The sequence below is a fragment of the Pyrus communis genome, chromosome 7, assembly GCF_041283825.1.
Source record: "Pyrus communis isolate YQ-2024b chromosome 7, ASM4128382v1, whole genome shotgun sequence".
NCBI classification, from domain to species: Eukaryota; Viridiplantae; Streptophyta; class Magnoliopsida; order Rosales; family Rosaceae; genus Pyrus; species Pyrus communis.
Window position 1 is genome coordinate 10,472,787 of NC_142571.1, and position 21,378 is coordinate 10,494,164.

Below are 21,378 nucleotides of genomic sequence, written 5' to 3' on the forward strand. Positions count from 1 at the left end.
GAGTATAAGATACTTTCCTATATCTCCTAGGATTTACACAATCACATTCCTATTCTAAATATGACTACAACACCCCTCCTTGAGTGTGTAAATACTCAACAAACCATCGCATCAGATCTTCAGCAGATAAGGTAGAATAGTTGATGAAGTCATCGGCACAACGGGTGATCACGGGTCTCAAATTTAAGTGAAGTATGCATTTTAGTAAAACTCACAAAACCTCACTATAGTAAAACCCAAGGCATAGGGAAAACCCATAGACTAAGGAGAAAAGTGAGAAGTATGCATAATGTCTTTAAACAAATGTCAAACTGGACAAAGATAAAGAACTCAATAAAGTATGATCATCCTAGGATGGGTGCCTCATTAAAACCTCATTAGATAGCAAAAACCCAGTGGGAAAAATGCTCCTAAACGTAGGAAAAATAGTATATTAAGATCATGTGAGTATGCTTCTAGATACTCTCCCTGAGTTAGACATAACTTCTAAATAAGAGAACTACAAGCGATTAAACTCAGATAATTTACGCATACCGATTCCTTGGACAAGCTTCTGAAAAGTAAACTTGGGCAACGACTTAGTGAAGAGATCGGCCAAGTTGTTGGGAACGGATTTGCTTGACTTCGGTGTTATACGCTTGGTGTTGTCTTCCTTGATGTATCCCTTATTCAACTGCTCGATACATGTTGCATTGTCTTCAAAGATCATCGTAGGAAGGTCAACGACTGATGTAAGACCACTAGTGCTTCGAATGTGTCCCATAACTTCTCTCAGCCAAAAACACTCGCACAATGCTTCATGTAGGGCGAGAATCTCAGCATGGTTAGACGAAGTTGCAACTAGCGTTTTCTTGGTAGACCTCCAAGATATAGCGGTGTCTTCAACGGTAAGGACATAACCTGTTTGAGAACGTGCTCTATGTGGGTCGGACATATATCCAGCATCTGCGTAACCAACAAGGCGAGAATCAATCCGAGTACCATGAAGGGTGGTAACATTTAGAGATTCGCAGGTATAGAACAAGCCCAAATCCATTGTACCTTTGAGGTAGCGAAAAATGTCTTTAACACCATTCCAGTGCCTCCACGTGGGCGTTTTGTTGTATCTTGCCAATAGATTCATAGAAAATGAGATGTTAGGTCTAGTGCATTGAGCCAAGTACAATAAAACCCTAATTACACTTAGGTAAGGAACTTCGGGTTCCAAAATCTCATCCTCATCCTCCTTTGGACGGAAGGGATCTTGTTAAGCATCTAGAGTCTGAACGATCATAGGTGTACTCGAAGGCTTCGCTTTATCATCATTAAAACGACGCAAGACCTTTTGGGTGTAGTTTGATTGATGTACTAAGATTCCATCCGAACAATGATCGATCTCCAGGCCGAGGCAATATCGAGTTTTCCTAAGATCCTTCATCTCAAATTCCGATTTCAAGTGTACAGCAATTTCCTCAAGCTCTGAGGGAGTCCCAATGTGATTCATGTCATCGACATAAACTGCAACGGGTACAAATCCGGAATGTGACTTCTTGATGAACACGTATAGGCATAGTTCGTTGTTCACATAATCCTGACTTGTCAAATATTCATTTAGACGATTATACCACATCCGGCCGGATTGTTTCAACCCGTAAAGTAACCTCCTCAACCTAATTGAGAGAGTGTTCCACGGTCTAGAACTATTTGAGCCAGTCAATGGAAGTCCTTTTGGAACTTTCATTTATATTTCCATATCTAGATCCCCATAGAGATACGCGATTACCACATCCATAAGCTGCATATTCAGTTTTTCAAAAATTACCAAACTGATTAGGTAGCGGAACATTATAACGTCTATTATGGGAGAATACGTCTTCTCGTAATCAATCCTAGGGTGCTGAAAGAAGCCTTGCCTTACGCGGCGTGCTTTATATCGCACTATTTCATTATTTTCATTACGTTTTCTCACAAAAACCCACTTGTAGTCAACAGGCTTCACGCATGGTGGTGTACGAACGATAGGTCCAAATACCTTACGTTTCGCAAGCGAATCAAGTTTGACCTAGATTGCTTGTTTCTAGTTTGACCAATCGGTTCTACGTCGACATTCATCGACGGAACGTGGTTCAATGTCATCACTAAGCATGATGTCAGTAGCTACTGAGTACGAGAATGCATCGTCGACGATCATCCCATTCATATTCCAAACCTCATCCAATACTGTGTAGTGGACTGAAATCTCACGATTCTCGAAAGGTCGGCATGTTTCATCTGAAGCATCACCGTAATCTAGAATAACCTTATGCGTTGGAACAGATGAGCAAGCGATGGTCGGATTCAAACTAAGGTTACTAGTTGGTGCCATTTTCCTCTTCCAGGGTTGTGAATCCTTTGAACCAAAGGGTCTGCCACGCTTCAGGGTACGAGCAGGTGATTAGCTAGTCGTCAATGTACCTTGCTGTGTAGAGGGTGTGGCCTCCCCACCTTCGGGGATGGTCCGGTTTCCCAGGCGGGTTGTTAATGTAAATAGGGTACATCTATCTTTGCATGTGTGTTTACAGCAGGTATATGTGTTTTTATCACTTTTGCTAAATCATTAAAAGCATTCGGCATGCCTTGAGCAATGCTCTGGAGATCTATAATTCGTTGCACCTTAGTTTCAGACTGGGCAGTGCGGGGATCTAAATGAGACATAGTGGGAGCATACCACGACAATTCACGGCGTTCTACGAGAACGTTAGCATGCTTATATCCCCCTAACGACGGGAAGATTGTCTCATCAAAGTGACAATCCGTGAAATGTGTGGTAAAGAGATCTCCTGTCAAGGGTTCTAAGTATTGAACAATTGATGGCGAATCATAACCGACATAGATTCCCATTTTTCTCTGAGTACCCATTTTGGTATGTAGCGGCGGCACTATTGGCACATAAATGGTGCACCCAAACACTCGTAAATGTGAGACCTCGGGCTCGTATCTAGTGACCAACTGTAACGGTAAATGTGGTTAGGTAGCGATGGGCCTCAAGTGGACCAACATAGCGGCGTGCAATATTGCTTAGCCCTAGGCAGATACCAGCAGTTTGGTTCTCATAACCAAAGTCCGAGCTATCAATTGAAGGCACTTTATGAAAATTTCTGCCAGGCCGTTTTGGGTGTGAACATGGGGCATAATATGTTCCACATCAATCCCTACTGAAATGCAATAATTGTCAAAAGTCTGTGACGTAAACTCTCCAGCATTATCCAGTCGAATCGACTTAATTAAATAATCAGGGTGATGAGCCCTTAGCTTATTGATATGAGCTAGGAGTTTAGCGAACGCAACTTTGCATGTGGACAACAAGCAAACATATGACCATCGTGTCGATGCATCAACCAACACCATAAAGTATCTAAATGGTCCGCAGGTTTGTTGGATAGGTCCATAAATATCCCCTTGAATCCTCTGAAGAAATTTAGGGGGGTCGTGAATAATCTTTGTATATGAGGGTTGAGTATTCAACTTCCCTACATAACACACTTTGCATGGCGGAAGTCCAACATAGGGATGTAACTTATGCCCGTGTAAAGATTTGAGGATACGGCGCATCATGTCACGTCCAGGATGTTCCAAATGGTCATGCCAAAGCAACAAAGTGTCCTAGAACTTGGGCTTAGGACCGGCCACACTGTGGGCTTCTATGCCGCGAATGGTTATGATGTACAACCCACTCGGAAAACGTTCCAACTTCTCATGAATATACTTCTGGCCATATTAATTTGAAGTGATACAAAGAAATTCAGAACCATGATCTTCAGTGGTTTCAAGATGATATTGAATATCTCTAAAACTCAGCAACGTTCTTCCGGAACATGGAGAATAGAGTGCCTCCTTAATGGTCAGAATTGTACCATTAGACAACATGATATGTGCCTTTCCGTATCTTTCAATCAGGTTGAATGAGCCTGAGAGAGTTGTCAAATGAGATTTCTTGGGTAAGAAGTTAGTAAAATAGTGTTTTTCATGCAAGATGGTGTGCATGGTTGCATTATCTGCAAGACAACTAACTTCCCCACTAGACATACCTAGAAATAAATTGATTGAATTGGTCATATGCATAGATATAAGTCCATTCATTCAATTAAGCAATTCGAGAGAATAATATTCATTCGAATAACAATCCATAATTCAAAACAAACCAAAACCAAACAAATTATTCCAAATACTTAGGAAAATTGTTCAAAATTAAACCATAAACCTGGCAAAATAGGGGGGTAGGGTCGGCCACTCCTGGTGGGTTAGACCACTAGGGGTAAACACCCTAAAAACATATCTAATTTATTCATCCATAGGCCCTGACTCCTCTTGAAAATCTGATATCTCTATTGATATAGTTGCATTTTCCGGATGATCCACATGTGTAAAGTTAAACTCACAACGGGAATGATACTTGGCAATAGCCTCAAAGGAAGCTCGGCATACGCGTGACCAATGATCCATTAATCCATAACGATAGCACATGTCTAGTTTAGTAGAAGCGGGCTGAACGAAAGCTTTGCTCTTGTTCTTGAAGTTTAGGGCCTTAGGGGCGAGTGGTGGACGTTGCTGGATCACATTTTTTTCCTTAGGTGCGGCACTCTATTGACCTTGGGCTCGTGGTTGGATTTGTCATCCATTACCATGGCCACGACGTTTCGTTCATCATTGATGGCTGCTAGAATAGGTCGCATGCGCTTCAGGCACGGCGTTCGAGCTTGATGGTTCTTCATCAGAAACTGGTTTTGCTTTTCAGGGAGAAGTAAAACATAGATCAAATCCAAAAACTTGGTGAATTTATGTGCTCTATATTGTTGCTGCAGGACAATATTGGTGGCATGGAAGGTCGAATAGGTCTTCTCTAAGAGATCTGATTCGGTTATTTCGACTTTGCAGAATTTTAACAAATAACGAATTCTACAAACTTCATAGTTGTATTCATTCACGGACTTAAAGTCCTGGAAGCGAAGATGCTACCATTCATGTCTTGCTTCAGGCAAGTATATGTCTTTCTGGTGATCAAAACGGTCAGCCAGAGCAAGCCAGAGGGTATGTGGGTCCCCCTTAGCAAGATACTCAATCTGCAATGCAGCATGGATGTGTCTTCAAATGAAGATCATTGCAGTAGCCTTCTGAGCTTCGTCAATAGGTTTGTCAGCGATAGGTGCCTCGATAGTGGCTCTAATGCCCTTTGCAATTAAATGGAGCTTCACGTCTGCAACCCACTGTTTCTTCCAGAGACTTCTAGAGAGGAGAAATCGAGCTTGTTCAAGTTCGACATGTCCCTAAAATAGAGGGAAAACGTGAGTAGTCATATGGTAAGCCATAGACATATATCGTAGAACATATAAGTTCTATAGACATGTATTGGTTTAATTTATGCATGAAAACTATAAGTTTCATGTGGTATGTTTTGAATGAAAACTTCGGGTTTCAAAGGCTAATTTGAAACTACAGGTTCAATTTAGTTTTATGAACAATTAGTTCATAATGAGAAGTTCCTGCAAGAAACACAAAATGCAATATACTAATTTGAATATAGTGGATTTGAGGTTCTCCGGCAACTCAAGTGTAAAAACTTCGTTACTACAAAAGTATGTGACAATTCAAGGTATAAAAATAAATTATGGAATCGTTAATGTCCAAAAGTGATCTTCAGGTCAATAATTTTTTATTCATTATCAAATTAATGAACTGCATATCACTTTTAATTAATTCAATAAATCGGGCCATACGAGGTCGATTGTAAAAGCTAGATAATATTAAAATGATATTATTGGATCGAAAATATAGCCCCAAAATAATTTGGGCTTGGTGTCGTGGGTAAGAGGCACAGGTTGGGTGCCTTAAGTATAAGGCAAGGCCCAAAAAAAGACCTCGGGTCATGGTTGCAGGCCACGGGGTGAAAGAAATCCCCCAGCCGTAATGGGGTTTTCGTTTGGGCTGAAAGAAGGTGCACGGGACAAGGCCCAGCAGGAGCTGGCCTTGTGGGTGATGCACGAGAGGACAAAAACCCAACCCCGTAGACTGGTATATGGGTTCGAGTGAAGGCCCAGCCTCAAAAAAGCTACTGTCATGGTTGCGGGCCAATGCAGCAGGATGGGCATGGGACTTCTGGTCCTGCTAAGGTGAGTGCCAGGCTGAGGCCTGGTGGTTGCTTCCACAGTGATGGTGTGGTGGTATGCCGCACCATGTCCAATCCCTTTTTTTTTATATTTTTAAATCCCTTAGGTTTAGGAAAACCCCTAAATATGCTTCTAATTTATTTTGTATAGTTTGACTCACAAATTCCACATAACAATTTAATTGTGCGATGCATGAAACAAATATATATATATTGACAAATATATAAACATATAATATATATATATATATCAAAAGGAAAATATAAACATAGAGGGGTTCATGCATCATGGGGAATGTTTTCATGCTTCGTGGATGTTTCAAATATTTTATTTATTTATTTTAAGCGTACCTGATTAGCAGAAAATGAAGAAGCCTTTGATTTTGGTGGATGATAGCCTCCTCCACGATGCGTTAATTCCTCAGCTTCTGGCAAGAACGTGCTGATAACGTGTTGTAGGCCTATTTGATTGAACGATATAGGGTCTAGAGAGAGAGGGAAGCCGGCCACAATAAGAGAGAAGAGAGATTGATTTAATTGTGAGGTGTGTTTGATTCACCCCATTGTGCCTTTATTTACAGTAGTAGGATAGATAAAAACTTTTCGCTTTAGGATTACAACATTTAATAGGTAGCCTAGTCCTAATAGGAATATAAGATACTTTCCCATATTTCCTAGAATTTACACAATCACATTCCTATTCTAAATATGACTGCAACAATTAGCAATTAAATAAAAAATTATATGTATGTACAATAATAATTAACTAAGAATATGATAAACACAAATTATTTAAAACAATTCCCGGTGACAGCGCCAATTTCTTGATATGGTTGTTTGCCACCTGTAAAAGTAGGGATGAAAACACTTAAAAATACTTGCAAGAGAACAAGATAGTTGTAGCATAAACGGCTCAAGTAAGGTCATTTTCCGCAGGAATTGAAAGAATAATTTATGTAAATACAAAATCTTAATTAATTATTTGAAAACAAAGTTTGGAAGAGGTTGATTTTATGACCTAAAATATTAAAAACGAATTTAATTAAAAATAACTAAAGAAAAACAATTAAAGAAACCAATTTGAAAAGGGAACAATCTTAGAAAATAATGATAAAAGGACAATAGGATTACGCTATCATCTCAACAACTTATGTTGTTTTACCAATCACTTATGAATTACACATGCAACTTTGAAGGTTAGATTTTCCTAGTGCATATTCTACTTGTGGCATTCAAGGTAAAACGTATATCAAACATACAATCCGTCCATGACATTCAGATCAAATATAAACATGCATGACTCATTACGCTTTGTGAAAACCTTTTGAAAAACCATGCAACCCCTTGATAGGAGCATATTCATGCGACTTAAATGGCTTGTTCTCGTACATTTACGTTATGTTTCTTTAGTTATTTTAGTCCTTTATGCTTCTTTTGTGTGTTTTCAGGTTCTAAGGGCTTAAGGAGCAAAGAAGTGCATTTTGGAGCCTTTTGGAGCACTTTTGGGCTAATGATGGATAGCTTATGTTTGGAGCCAAGGTGTTGGACGAAATTGAGGCACTTTAGGACACAAAACAATGGCCCTAGCCCAATTACATAACCTTGCCGTGGCTTATCCCTTTTCCCCTTCCCTTGCCATGCAAACCACCCTATTTTAGGCCCATCCTATGTACTTAAACCCTAGCCCTTTAACCTTGCAGCCCTATTCTGATTTATTCACTTCCATATTCTTCTTTAATCCACATGCATTCATCATCATTCACCCTACTTTCCAACCTAATCCACATGCATTCATCATCATAACCTAGCTGTCATTCCACTTCTCTGTCGTGCATTATTCCCCCTTCATTCCAGCCATTCCACATGCATTTCCAACCCACATGCACCGTTTAATCATTCAACCATGCAGCCACACATTCACCCACATGCACCCATAATCATTCAACCAACCTAGCCGTGCATTTCATGTTCATTCCAGCCATTCCACACACACAACCAACCTAGCTGTCATTGCACATGCATTCCCTCTTTAATCATTCTTTCCTAGCTGTTTTTCACATTCATTATTTCAGCCACATGCACCCATAATCATAGAACCACATGCAATCACAATCCATTCAGCCACATATTCTCCCATTCTCCCTATAAAACCATGCATTCCCTCACCAACAAGAGGACTTCCCTTGGCCGTGAAAAACATCTTCATTTCCACCATTCCAATCACTTTGTGCCGTGCCTTACTCCCCATCCACCATTCCAGAAATTCAACCATTCCATCCATTTATATACATTTCATACCATCACACATCCATTCCTCCATACAAATACCAACCCAAAACCTATCCTTAGACCTTGTGCCGCAACAAAGAGGAAGAGAAGAGGGTCTAAACGTTCATACAATTCAAGTTTGAGTTGTTGGAATGTTTAGGTGTTTCTTTTCCTTTGATTTCAATGTTTAATTTAAATTCTCTTCGTTTTGTACGTATGAGGAACTAAACCCCCCTTGGCTAGGGGGGGATTCGAAATATATGTTTATGCTTGCAATATGATTTGATTACTTCTAATTGCGCTTCATGAGTTGTGGATTCAATTTGTTTAACTATTTGATTGATAACTTATTTATGTATGTTTATTGAGAGTGCACGCTTAATTTTCATGCATGAATATGACGCTAGAATATAAGTGAGTTTCACCTAATAGTTGTGAACTTATATTCACAAGTAGTAAAGGTTGATGATCTCAATCGCGTTAAGTAAATTCTTGGCATAAGTTTCATGCAGTTCATAGTAACGAATGCTTCGTCAATGCTTATGGTTTTCAAAGAACTTAATGATTCTTGCTTGTATCTCTATTATGCAATTCATGTAGGGGACTTGTGGTGAATGTTTTGGGTTGTCGTATGCAATCATCCAATTCAATAACGTTAGGAAAATCTGAGGGTTAATTAGTGCAATTCACGGTTAATCTAGGGCGTTGAGAATTCATGGTTTATTGAAAAGCAATTGGAAATCGTTTTATATGCAAGTATAACATGTATGGAGATGAACCCCTTAGCTAGCCTTCATTCCATTCATTAAATCCAAATTCGTTTTACAATCTGCTTAGTTTATTAACTTGTTTTGTTATTTCAATTTTCGTCAAATCAAAACCCCCCTTTACTTTCTTGTTCTTTAGTGCTTAGAATCTGTTTAGTTTATGTTTTAAAGTGTTTTGAATCAAGCCATAATCTTAAATTCGTCCAAAATTGGGTTTAAGGTCAGAAACTGCCTAGTTAGTGTTTTTAGGCAGTTTTGAGTCTTTTGAACTTGTTTTGAGTCTTTTGGTTTGTCTTAGTGTTTTAAAGTTTAGTTTTGCATTCTTTGAGTCTAGTGTAGTGTTTTATATTGTGTTTTTACGTTTTTGAGTCAAATCCAAGTGATTAACAATCCCTCCTAATCCCCAGTCCAGAACGATCCCTACTTACATACTTACTACAATTGATAAAAAGAGGGTTTAATTTGTGTGCGTATAATTCTCGCATCAAATTTTGGCGCCGTTGCCGGGGACTAGCAACTTTGCTAATCCCTTGGATTGTTACTTTCTGTTTATTTTAGTTTTAGTTTTCTGATTTGTGTTTTGTTTTCTTTTGTTGATTTTAGGTACTAGAGAAGCACGACATGGCACTTGATAATGCTTCTCTTTTGTCACAGCTCATGGAAAAGTCCCAAAGAGTTGGTACATTTGATCATAATCAATCAAGGAATGACGTGTTTTCCAATACTTACAATTCAGATTGGAGTGATCATTCAAACTCTTTGTGGTGGGAACCTCAAAATGTTCAACAAGAAGGATATTGGCAGCCATATGAGGAGTTCTATTCAAGACCTATGCACCCACCACAACCTCATATTCAATATGCCCAACCAAACTCAAGTTCGTCAATAGATTATAATCAAAAGCTTAATGAGGCTCAACAAAATCAAGCCAATGAGGCTCAACAAGGAGAATATTGGCAGCCATATGAGGAGTTCTATTGGTGCAGGGCTCACAAAATCAAGCCAATGAGGCTCAACAAGGAGAATATTGGCAGCCATATGAGGAGTTCTATTCAACGCCTATGCAGCCACCACAACCTGCCCAAAGCAATGTAAACAACAGGTTGGACCACTTGGAAAAGCAAATTGGGCAGATAGCGGAGTTCGTAGGATAATTTCGAGACCAAGGCAAACTCCCTAGTTCAACCATTGCAAATCCGAAGGGAGGAGTTGAAACTGCCAAGGAAATCATCTTGAGAAGTGGCAAGGAGGTTGGAACAGACCCTCAACCATCAAAATCAAATCACAAGGAAGATGAAAGATTGCAATTTGAGGAAGAAGAATACACCCAAGCCACGGAAATGGTGGAAACACCTTTGCCGCAAGCACCCATTACCCTTACGCCATCCAATTCAAGTAAGGTTGTTCCAAATTTCATTATTTCTAACCCCGTTCCAACAAATATCCTTATTCCTTGCAGGTTCATGAATTCCAAGGAAGAAGAAAGTGAAAAAGAAATCTTGGAAGCCCTTCCAAAGGTGCAAAGTATGGAATATCAAGAATTCGTTAAAGAGGATATACTTGAGACAACAATTCCCAAAGAAGTTGGATTTTATGACACGGGACAAGTCATAACTTTCGAAGGGGTGTTTATTCTTGAGTTCATGTCGGAGCACAAAGGTAAGCCGCCTCCCCGAATTTCAATTTTCTTTTATACTAATATGTTGTTAATGATTCAGGCATCCACTCTAGAATTTAAACCATTAACGGATCATCTCAAGTATCACCTCCCATTCAAAGATCAATTTCATGCCGTGCAATAAAAAATAAAAAAAAAAAAAATTTAAAAAAAAAAAAAGCATGGCAGAATGATGGAGCCTTCACAAAGGTTGTTTACGTGAAGCCCCACTACGAGGCATCGGAGCGGGAGGCATAGTAGCGGGAGGCATCGAAGATGGATCATTCGAGGCCTCAATACTTGGTGGAACGCTAGATGACGCAGGAAAAAGGTGCCTCTGGAGATAAGCCGCAAGCCTTTAACGGTCACTTTGAATCTGACCTTCAGATTCTTGCAGATCATCAAGCTTCCTCTTCATGCCCGTCGAATAATTATTTGCAAGCACGTGCAAACTTCTATTCTCGTGCTTAAGCTGTTTGATCTCTTGCTTGAGATTTTCCACCTCTGCCATCAACGATTCAACTTGACGGGAGCGAGCAAGTAGGCGTTGGCCCATGTTGGACACAGAGCCCGCACACTGAACACTGAGAGCTAGGGACTCTTGAACGGTCAACTCATCGGACCGTCCTGAAAGCAGCCTACTATCTTTAGGAGTGAGGAGGTTCCTAGCTACTATCGTAGCTGTTGTTGCATCCGTCATCATGGAATCCTCACCTGTAAGAGGGCCATTAGAAGATAAGAAAGAAGGGCGCCATACATTACCTTGACGCGGTGCACCCGTATCACTGCTGTGACTCAAATCTAAGCAGATGTTAGATGGGTTAGCCATTTTTCAAAGGTGTTCAAAGAGAAGGGTTGGATGGAGTAAAATCTCAAAGGGCTGGAGACGATTTTCAAGAATGGGCAATCTTCAAAGTGTGCATGTTGGAGGTGATCGATACCTCTATAAAAGCCAAGGCGACACGACCACCGATTCAAAAAGCCGGAATTTCCTGGGTAAAGTTCGGCGACGCTCTCTCGGCTTTTCAGAAAACGCGTTCAACTTTGTCAAAAGATCTCTGACAAAGTTGAAAACACGTGGAGGTCATCATCACAACTACACACTTTTGCCGACAAGCGTAAAGTTCGGCGACGCTTTCTCTGCTTTTCAGAAAACGCGTGCAACTTTGTCAAAAGATCTCTGACATAGCCACATCCGCACTACTACTTGCCGCTCAGAAATCAAAGAGGCGTTTGTTCAGAAGTCGAAGAGGCGCCTGCTCAGAAATCAAAGAGGCGTTTTCAAGGATCGAAGAGTCATCACTCTTTTTCAAAAAGCTTGATTTGCTGGATCAAAACTTTTGTCAACAATGGTAAAAGAATAGTACCACCACTTGCTATTGGAAAATTTCTATATATGTCAACATTCATGGCAAGGCATACATCTAAAAACGCATGACTCTTCTTCTCGGCCAAGAATGTAGCTACAACCAAACCTCTCAACATGCTCAGTTTTCTTCTTCCCTTGAGAACACCTATTCAACCATTGATGTACCCCCAAAGAAGATACCAAATGCTTGGAAAACAGATGAGGCAGGATGAACTTCTTCAAAAGCAAAAGTATCTCATAGCATCAAAGGCGAAAGCAAAGGTATCTCATATCATGCTCTTTCCCTGTCTTTTCCTTTGTCCTTGTTCTTACTCGCATGGCAAAGTGAAAGAAAGCAATCAGCCGGCACTTGGAGTCAGTCTTCCAATCTGGAACCGACTACCTGGAATCTATTCCCTGGTTGCTTACCTAGCGTTGCTCTCGAGTAGTCATTTTCAACGGTTGATACACTTCCAGAGAAGGGACCACTTCTGCAAGGGGAGCAAGTAAGGCAAGTGAAAATGATACATTGAAGCATGTGGAGACAAGCGCAACAACTATGCTGAGTTATCCTCTAACCCTCTTCAATACGAATTGGAGAGATTGAACAAAGAAACAGATAAAAGGAGTAAGCTCAGACCTTCGGGGGAGACCAAAAGAATCCTCCAGCCCAGTTCAAGATTAAGCCTGTGGAAAATCAACGAGTGGAGGAGACCAAAAGAATCCTGCAGCCCAGTTCAAGATTAAGCCTGTGGAATCACCAATATCAAGCCTCAATGCAATCACCAAGGAGAAGATGGAATTTACACTCCATAACCAGATTTGCGTCCCTAAACTCTTCTCTTTGTTAGTTACATTCTGCCATGTTTAGTATGTTTAAGTGTTGTTTGTGTGTTTACTTATGTTTTGTGTGAATCTATGCTTAAAACATTGAGGACAATGTTTGATTTAAGTGTGGGGGGGGGGGGGGGTAACTAAGTATATTTGATGCAAATTCGTGGGATTTTATCACCCATAACTTCAAATGTTGATCCTTGCTGTTTTAAGGTGTTTTTAAGTTGTTTTAGAGTGTTTTAGTATGTTTTGTTTTTATAACTCCAAAAATCACATAAAAATTTGAAAAACATGTTTTGAAAAGCCTAAAAAGAGTGTTTTGAGTCGTTTTTGTGTGTTTGTGTCTTAGGGTACCCTCCAACACAATGATAAGGATTTGGTTTGTAATTGCATGACTGTTAAAAAGAGTTATAAACATAGAAAAAAGTTTGATTTACTCTTGGTATATGCTTGGTTATGGTTATAATGTATGACTTCACATGCAATCATAAAAGAAAAATTTGTTTTTGTAACATGCTTGAAGGAAGGAACTCAAACAAACGCTACAACCCTGTGAGACTCGAGTCATTACCTTCTTTGGAGAGTTATAATCTGTGATTCTTTGTTTTCTAAAGTTGTTGCATGATCTCATTATTCCTTGCTTGGTTGCTACTTAGAATGCAATTATATCATGATAGAACTAAATGCTAGAATGCAATTATATCATGATAGAACTAAATGCTAGAACTTATATCCGTTTCATTCAAAGTATGACATTGAATTACATAACATATATCAAGATGAAGTTGTGTAGTTGCCACCATAGCCAAATAGCCTTACTTCCCATATTTCGTATATGTTGTAAGTTTTACCCCTGTTGAGCTTTGTTTAGCCTTTATTCTTTGTTAACCCACATTATCCTCACCTAGCCTAGTTTAGGACAATCCACACCCTTGTTCTTAAAAGATAGTGAGCATGACTTAAATGAATTCCTTTTGAGTTACATTATGCAAGAAAATGAGTGTGGGGGAGGGAAAGTTTGTTCTTAAGTTTATATGTATGTTTTGAGATTCAAAAGAAAAAAAAAAAAAAAGTGTGAAAAACATATGTAAAAGAAAAAAACAGAAAAGAAAAGAAAGAAAGAAAAGAAAAAGAACTTGAAAAGATGAGAGAATGAGTGATTAAGTGTTGAATGTTGAAGAAAGGGTCCAAAACACCAAATCTGGCCCTAAATTGTCTAAATTCTCCCTTTTTGTTCAAAAGTTGAGTTTGCATTCAAAAGTGAATTTTAAGTTGATTCAAGTGCTTTGCTCACTATTTCTTTAAGAACCTTTGTTTTCCATATCCCTTCTTTGTTATCCACACACCCCAAGCCCCATTACAACCCGTGACTTCAATCTTGAGTGTTATGTGTTTCAATTTGTGGAGTTTGAACTTGGTATGAGCATATGGTGTCACTGGTTCTCACATCTAAGTAGTAACATTCCATTCATGAGATCATACCTAAACATGCTTATTAACTCCAGAAATTGCTCTCTTTATGATACATATATGTGAGTGTTCGTTTTCATGTTTACATCAATCTTCTCACATGTAACTAGATTAGGGTGTGTAGTTAGAAAATCTAAGTGAAAATTGAGTGCATATCTTGTAAGGAATTGAGCAAATTCTCTAAGGCATGTTACTACATTCAAAACATGGTTTTAAATGCTTAATTATGAACTAGTATGTGGTGACTATGATTAAGTATGTACTTAAGTGTAAAGATAACCAAAATCTGTGGGAATGATGATTTTTAACATGTCATGTGCATTGGAAATCCCTAAGGCAACGTTGGAAGGTTTAAGATTGTCTTTGGTTTGTTTTGTTTCGTTTCGTTTTGTTTTGTTTTTCCGTTTTGCTCGAGGACTAGCAAAAGCTAAGTGTGGGGGAATTTGATAGGAGCATATTCATGCGACTTAAATGGCTTGTTCTCGTACATTTACGTTATGTTTCTTTAGTTATTTTAGTCCTTTATGCTTCTTTTGTGTGTTTTCAGGTTCTAAGGGCTTAAGGAGCAAAGAAGTGCATTTTGGAGCCTTTTGGAGCACTTTTGGGCTAAGGATGGATAGCTTATGTTTGGAGCCAAGGTGTTGGACGAAATTGAGGCACTTTAGGACACAAAACAATGGCCCTAGCCCAATTACATAACCTTGCCGTGGCTTATCCCTTCTCCCCTTCCCTTGCCATGCAAACCACCCTATTTTAGGCCCATCCTATGTACTTAAACCCTAGCCCTTTAACCTTGCAACCCTATTTTGATTTATTCACTTCCATATTCTTCTTTAATCCACATGCATTCATCATCATTCACCCTACTTTCCAACCTAATCCACATGCATTCATCATCATTCACCCTACTTTCCAACCTAATCTACATGCATTCATCATCATAACCTAGTTGTCATTCCACTTCTCTGCCGTGCATTATTCCCCCTTCATTCCAGCCATTCCACATGCATTTCCAACCCACATGCACCCTTTAATCATTCAACCATGCAGCCACACATTCACCCACATGCACCCATAATCATTCAACCAACCTAGCCGTGCATTTCATGTTCATTCCAGCCATTCCACACACACAACCAACCTAGCTGTCATTGCACATGCATTCCCTCTTTAATCATTCTTTCCTAGCTGTTTTTCACATGCATTCCCTTCATTATTTCAGCCACATGCACCCATAATCATAGAACCACATGCAATCACAATCCATTCAGCCACATATTCTCCCATTCTCCCATAAAACCATGCATTCCCTCACCAACAAGAGGACTTCCCTTGGCCGTGAAAAACACCTTCATTTCCACCATTCCAATCACTTTGTGCCGTGCCTTACTCCCCATCCACCATTTCAGAAATTCAACCATTCCATCCAGTCATATACATTTCATACCATCACACATCCATTCCTCCATACAAATACCAACCCAAAACCTATCCTTAGACCTTGTGCCGCAACAAAGAGGAAGAGAAGAGGGTCTAAACGTTCATACAATTCAAGTTTGAGTTGTTGGAATGTTTAGGTGTTTCTTTTCCTTTGATTTCAATGTTTAATTTAAATTCTCTTCGTTTTGTACGTATGAGGAACTAAACCCCCCTTGGCTAGGGGGGGATTCGAAATATATGTTTATGCTTGCAATATGATTTGATTACTTCTAATTGCGCTTCATGAGTTGTGGATTCAATTTGTTTAACTGTTTGATTGATAACTTATTTATGTATGTTTATTGAGAATGCACGCTTAATTTTCATGCATGAATATGACGCTAGAATATAAGTGAGTTTCACCTAATAGTTATGAACTTATATTCACAAGTAGTAAAGGTTGATGATCTCAATCGCGTTAAGTAAATTCTTGGCATAAGTTTCATGCAGTTCATAGTAACGAGTGCTTCGTCAATGCTTATGGTTTTCAAAGAACTTAATGATTCTTGCTTGTATCTCTATTATGCAATTCATGTAGGGGACTTGTGGGGAATGTTTTGGGTTGTCGTATGCAATCATCCAATTCAATAACGTTAGGAAAATCTGAGGGTTAATTAGTGCAATTCACGGTTAATCTAGGGCGTTGAGAATTCATGGTTTATTGAAAAGCAATTGGAAATCGTTTTATATGCAAGTATAACATGTATGGAGATGAACCCCTTAGCTAGCCTTCATTCCATTCATTAAATCCAAATTCGTTTTACAATCTGCTTAGTTTATTAACTTGTTTTGTTATTTCAATTTTCGTCAAATCAAAAACCCCCTTTACTTTCTTGTTCTTTAGTGCTTAGAATCTGTTTAGTTTATGTTTTAAAGTGTTTTGAATCAAGCCATAATCTTAAATTCGTCCAAAATTGGGTTTAAGGTCAGAAACTGCCTAGTTAGTGTTTTTAGGCAGTTTTGAGTCTTTTGAACTTGTTTTGAGTCTTTTGGTTTGTCTTAGTGTTTTAAAGTTTAGTTTTGTATTCTTTGAGTCTAGTATAGTGTTTTATATTGTGTTTTTACGTTTTTGAGTCAAATCCAAGTGATTAACAATCCCTCCTAATCCCCGGTCCAGAACGATCCCTACTTACATACTTACTACAATTGATAAAAAGAGGGTTTAATTTGTGTGCGTATAATTCTCGCATCACCCCTAAGACGTGGCATTCGTCCTAGGTGAACTTATAACTATCAATCACAAAAAGAAATACTCAATCCTCCGGTGGCATTCCAATCGAATTGCATCCGATTACTTATCTAAACATCCTAATAGTAGCTAAACATTAAAATATAGAGACAATTTAAACAAAGTGATTAATAATTCAAAGCATGCATGCATAATATCATAAGCAATTAAATAAAAACTACATATTTATGCTAAGGCTCAAGGCATCACCTTCACAAACGGAAATTAGTTACGAACCATAAAACGAAAGGAATTTTATTGAAATAGAAAAAAGATAAAAAACACCTTGAAATACAAATCATCAAAGCCTAGCTAAGTTCTCCAAATTGATGCGTTCGTTCTTTTCTAATGGCTAAATAGTCTTATTTATACTACTACAAAATAAAATCCTACCTAGAAAAGGTCTTCTAAAAACTAAGAAACATAATAGAATAAGATAACTAGGAAATAAAAGGTAACCTATTTAAATTGAAATTTGGACTTCTTAGAAAATCACACTTTTGACCAACCAAATCAACTCTGATTTGGTCCCAAAACGTCTCTTTTGAAAGCTGAGGACATCTCCTACAAATTCTCAAAAGGAATCTTCCTCAAAATATGTCATCTTGACCTCTAAAATACCCAAAACGTCCAGAAACATCAATCTGGAAAAGTTGCGTGTTGGGCCTTTATTTGTCAAACGGCCTGGTAGAAAATTTTGGAATTTTGCTTAAGAGAAAGTCAAATGTCCTACATTGAAAATATATAACAAAATATCAAAATTCTACCAAAATATCCAATAAACTATAACTAAGATTAGGGTAAAGTATATAGAATAATATGGATTTATCACCTAGTATTAAAGCTCTTTTGAGTTTCACTCCAAAACCTCAAGTTTCAGCTTTAGATTATAATCATATTCATACACGATAATATTTAGTACTAAAGCTTTTTCGAGTTTCACTCCAAAACTCAAGTTACAGCTTTGGATTATAATGTTCCCCCCTAGACAATGATCATTCACATTCAACAAAACCATTCCAATTGCTTCATTGATAAAGATTCATCAGCTATTTAACTCTACAAATAAGATAAACATGTAAAATTTCGAATTCAAATCGAATCACACAAACAAATTAGTTATGAATTGAGAACTATGCCTTGCATGCATGCCAAAATCCTACCAAAATCAGAGGTTGGAGTAGCCAAAACCCGAACCCCTTTGCCTGCCATTGTCAATACCCCAACCGTATTCTCCGGATTAGCCTGCGCAGTTTACCAACACCATTGCTGAAAAATTGAAGTGGTTTTACAATTTCGTAAAAAGAAAAACTTGATTAAAAATAGAAAGCCACACCTCAGAAATTATCCAATCTCTTCCCTGGATTGGATTTGATTGCCTCAGATTCTACCCTTTCAGCCGCACCCTTTGGAGTCTGAAGTTTATTTGGAAAACGTCCCGGAGTCCAGTTGTGCGGGGACATTCACGCAGATGCTACAGCGCACGCCGTCGGATTTGGACCGGTGGTGGTGGTGGCTGTCTAGAGGCATATCAAAGCAAAAATTTAAACCAGAATCCATCCCAAACTCTCAGAATCAGAACAAAAAGAGGCATGAAATCACATGATTTAAGTGAATTAAGGCAGGGATGAAACTCATCTTATAGTCAAAATATCAACTATTGAATTCCATGTTGCTTCTGCAATCATTTACCATTCTAAAACCATTATTGAACCATTACTTTATATCCAGTCCTTGTAGCCAGCAAATGAGTTGTGGATATGAATTTTAGTCAAAGTTGGAAAGATTATGTAATAATCTAGGTAGAGAGAAAAGTAAGAGAACTTACTTTTCCACCACATCGTCACCTCCAGCTCTGTTCCAAACAACGTCCCAATACCTATTCAAATGGTATCACGCATGGTTTCTTAGGTTGATTTACAGATAAAGGTTGAAACTTTATGGTAGATAAAATGGTGGCGAAGGATGAACACAGAGAGTAGTGAATGCTCAGTAGATTTTCTTAAATTGAAATCGAAGAAGAATATACAAGTCTATAACCCCAAAAACAGTCAAATGCCCAGATCCTACATTTCAGGGAGCAAGGACACATCTCCAGCCATTCAGGCCGTCAGAGGCTACGATCCTCTCCATTTAAGAGAGGATCGAATGGCACAGTACAATCCGAAAACAGATAAGAATAACAGCTCTAATTACAAAAAGTAGAAACTCAAAATCCATCACAAAACACTGTTCATTTGAACAGTGCAATTAGAATCCCTTCTTTAGACTAAAGTAAAGTAATGTCATGACGTGTTATTAATTAGAACCTTACCATAATCATATTACATTGTAAAAGTAAAATATTATAAATACTTAACGTGATTGCATTATACTATCAATGTTCAACTTAAATGACAATGATACCTAATATTTATTAAAGGCTACCATAGAATTTCACCTCCAAGTGTTTAATCCTAAATTTGCTTTCAAAACATATAGTCAGTTAAAACAATTTGCTTAGGAGCCATTTCATAACCAGTTGATCATCATTTTTTACTTCTTGTTAAAATGGGAAACTGAAACTTTTTTAGTAACTATTTAAGTTTAAAAGTTAAAAATAAAATAATTATCGAACAATCTCTAAATGTTACTTACCCTAATCCTCGAGAGCCTCACACTAAAAACTTCAACATGCTGCAAAATATTTCGATCTTAAAACTAGACACAACTTGAAACTTCCACCAATTTGATATCGAGATACACACACACACACACACACACACACACACACACACACACTTAGACCTGGTATTTGTGTCGTGTTTCTCATGTTCGTCTTGTTTTCGTGTCATATCCGATAACTTAATAAGTCATGTCGTGTAATACCCATTAAAGTAAACAGGTAATATGACTCGACCCGAAATCAACCCGTTAATATTATCAAGTAATATGACCCAACCTGTTACCCCGTTAAGAAAAATATATTTTAAATCAATAAAAATGAAAATGCAAAACATAATTTGACCCAAAAAAATGTAAAACATAATACTAAATTAGTATATACATACTAAATTTCAGAGTTGACCCCTTCATGAAAGTTGTAAAGCTTTTCGTTTCGAGTGATTACATTCTTCACGCTTCTACGATAATTATTATTAATTTTGCACTCAAATAAATAACATTGTTCATGAGATTTGGAGGGTTTTAAAAATCTAAACAACCATGTAACCATCGTCTAAGCGTTGAGGATGTAATTATGAACGTTTATTATACTTTCACATCTTTCAGACTTGTACATTAATGATTATGAATTTTGTTTATTTTGAACTCCCTTAAAAATACTATCCATGAGAGTTTGTATGGTTTAAAAAATTCAAACGATCATATACTCATTCTCAAAGCGTACAGGATGCGACTACGAGCGTTTGTATATTTTTTTTTCATATTTTTAGCACATGTAAATTAATTATTATAATTTTTTTTATGTGTTTGGTATTTTTAAATTACTTGATATTTTTATTTTTAATGTATTTTATGATTTTTAATCTCAATCTTTGCCTATAATATACTATAAAAATAAATAAATAAATAAAACTTAAATTTTAAAATTTATATAGAATAATAATTAATAAACAATATATACATATTCATTATATCTATTGCATTTTATAGTAAGTTTTTTTTAGTAGTTTAAAAAATTAAAATCATCAAAATAACTTTTTTCTTATCGTGTCGAAACAGGTTACCCGTGTGTTACTCTCATGTAAACCTGTTAAGGACCCATTATCAACGGGTTATTATCGTGTGACCCGATTAGCTATCGTGTTGACCCGAAACCCGTTATTTTCATGTCGTTTACATGTCGTGTTAACGGGTCGTGTATTAAATTGCCAGGTCTACACACACCAATTAGATTTTTAAACTAAGGGGTGAGATTTAGTTAAGAACTCTCGATCCACAAAATTCAAACTTCAGTGCTTGAATCGTAATACTAAGACCATCTTCAACCGAAGGGGCAATGTTTTGTCCCCGTCCAAATTATAGCCCTGCAAAAAATATATTTTTCAATGAATAGTGTCAGACCATATTTATATATCATCTCTAATTGGAGGGGTCTATTTTTGCCCCCTCAATAATTTATTATTTTAAGTTTGTTCTTAAATTTTATTGATTAATTGAATTAAACTATCATATTAAAATAGAGTTTCCGGACATATTTTAAGT

General features: G+C 37.8%; 1 long non-coding RNA gene across 1 annotated transcript; it reads right to left on the bottom strand.

Moving 5' to 3' along the window:
• Window positions 1–18,238: 18,238 nt before the first annotated feature.
• LOC148695702 (uncharacterized) lies at window positions 18,239–19,346 on the bottom strand. Its single transcript, XR_015964895.1, has 3 exons — window positions 19,001–19,346; window positions 18,509–18,692; window positions 18,239–18,417 (listed from the first exon to the last, which is right to left on the bottom strand). It is a non-coding gene; the product is annotated as an uncharacterized LOC148695702 (long non-coding RNA).
• Between the last annotated feature and the right edge of the window lie 2,032 nt (window positions 19,347–21,378).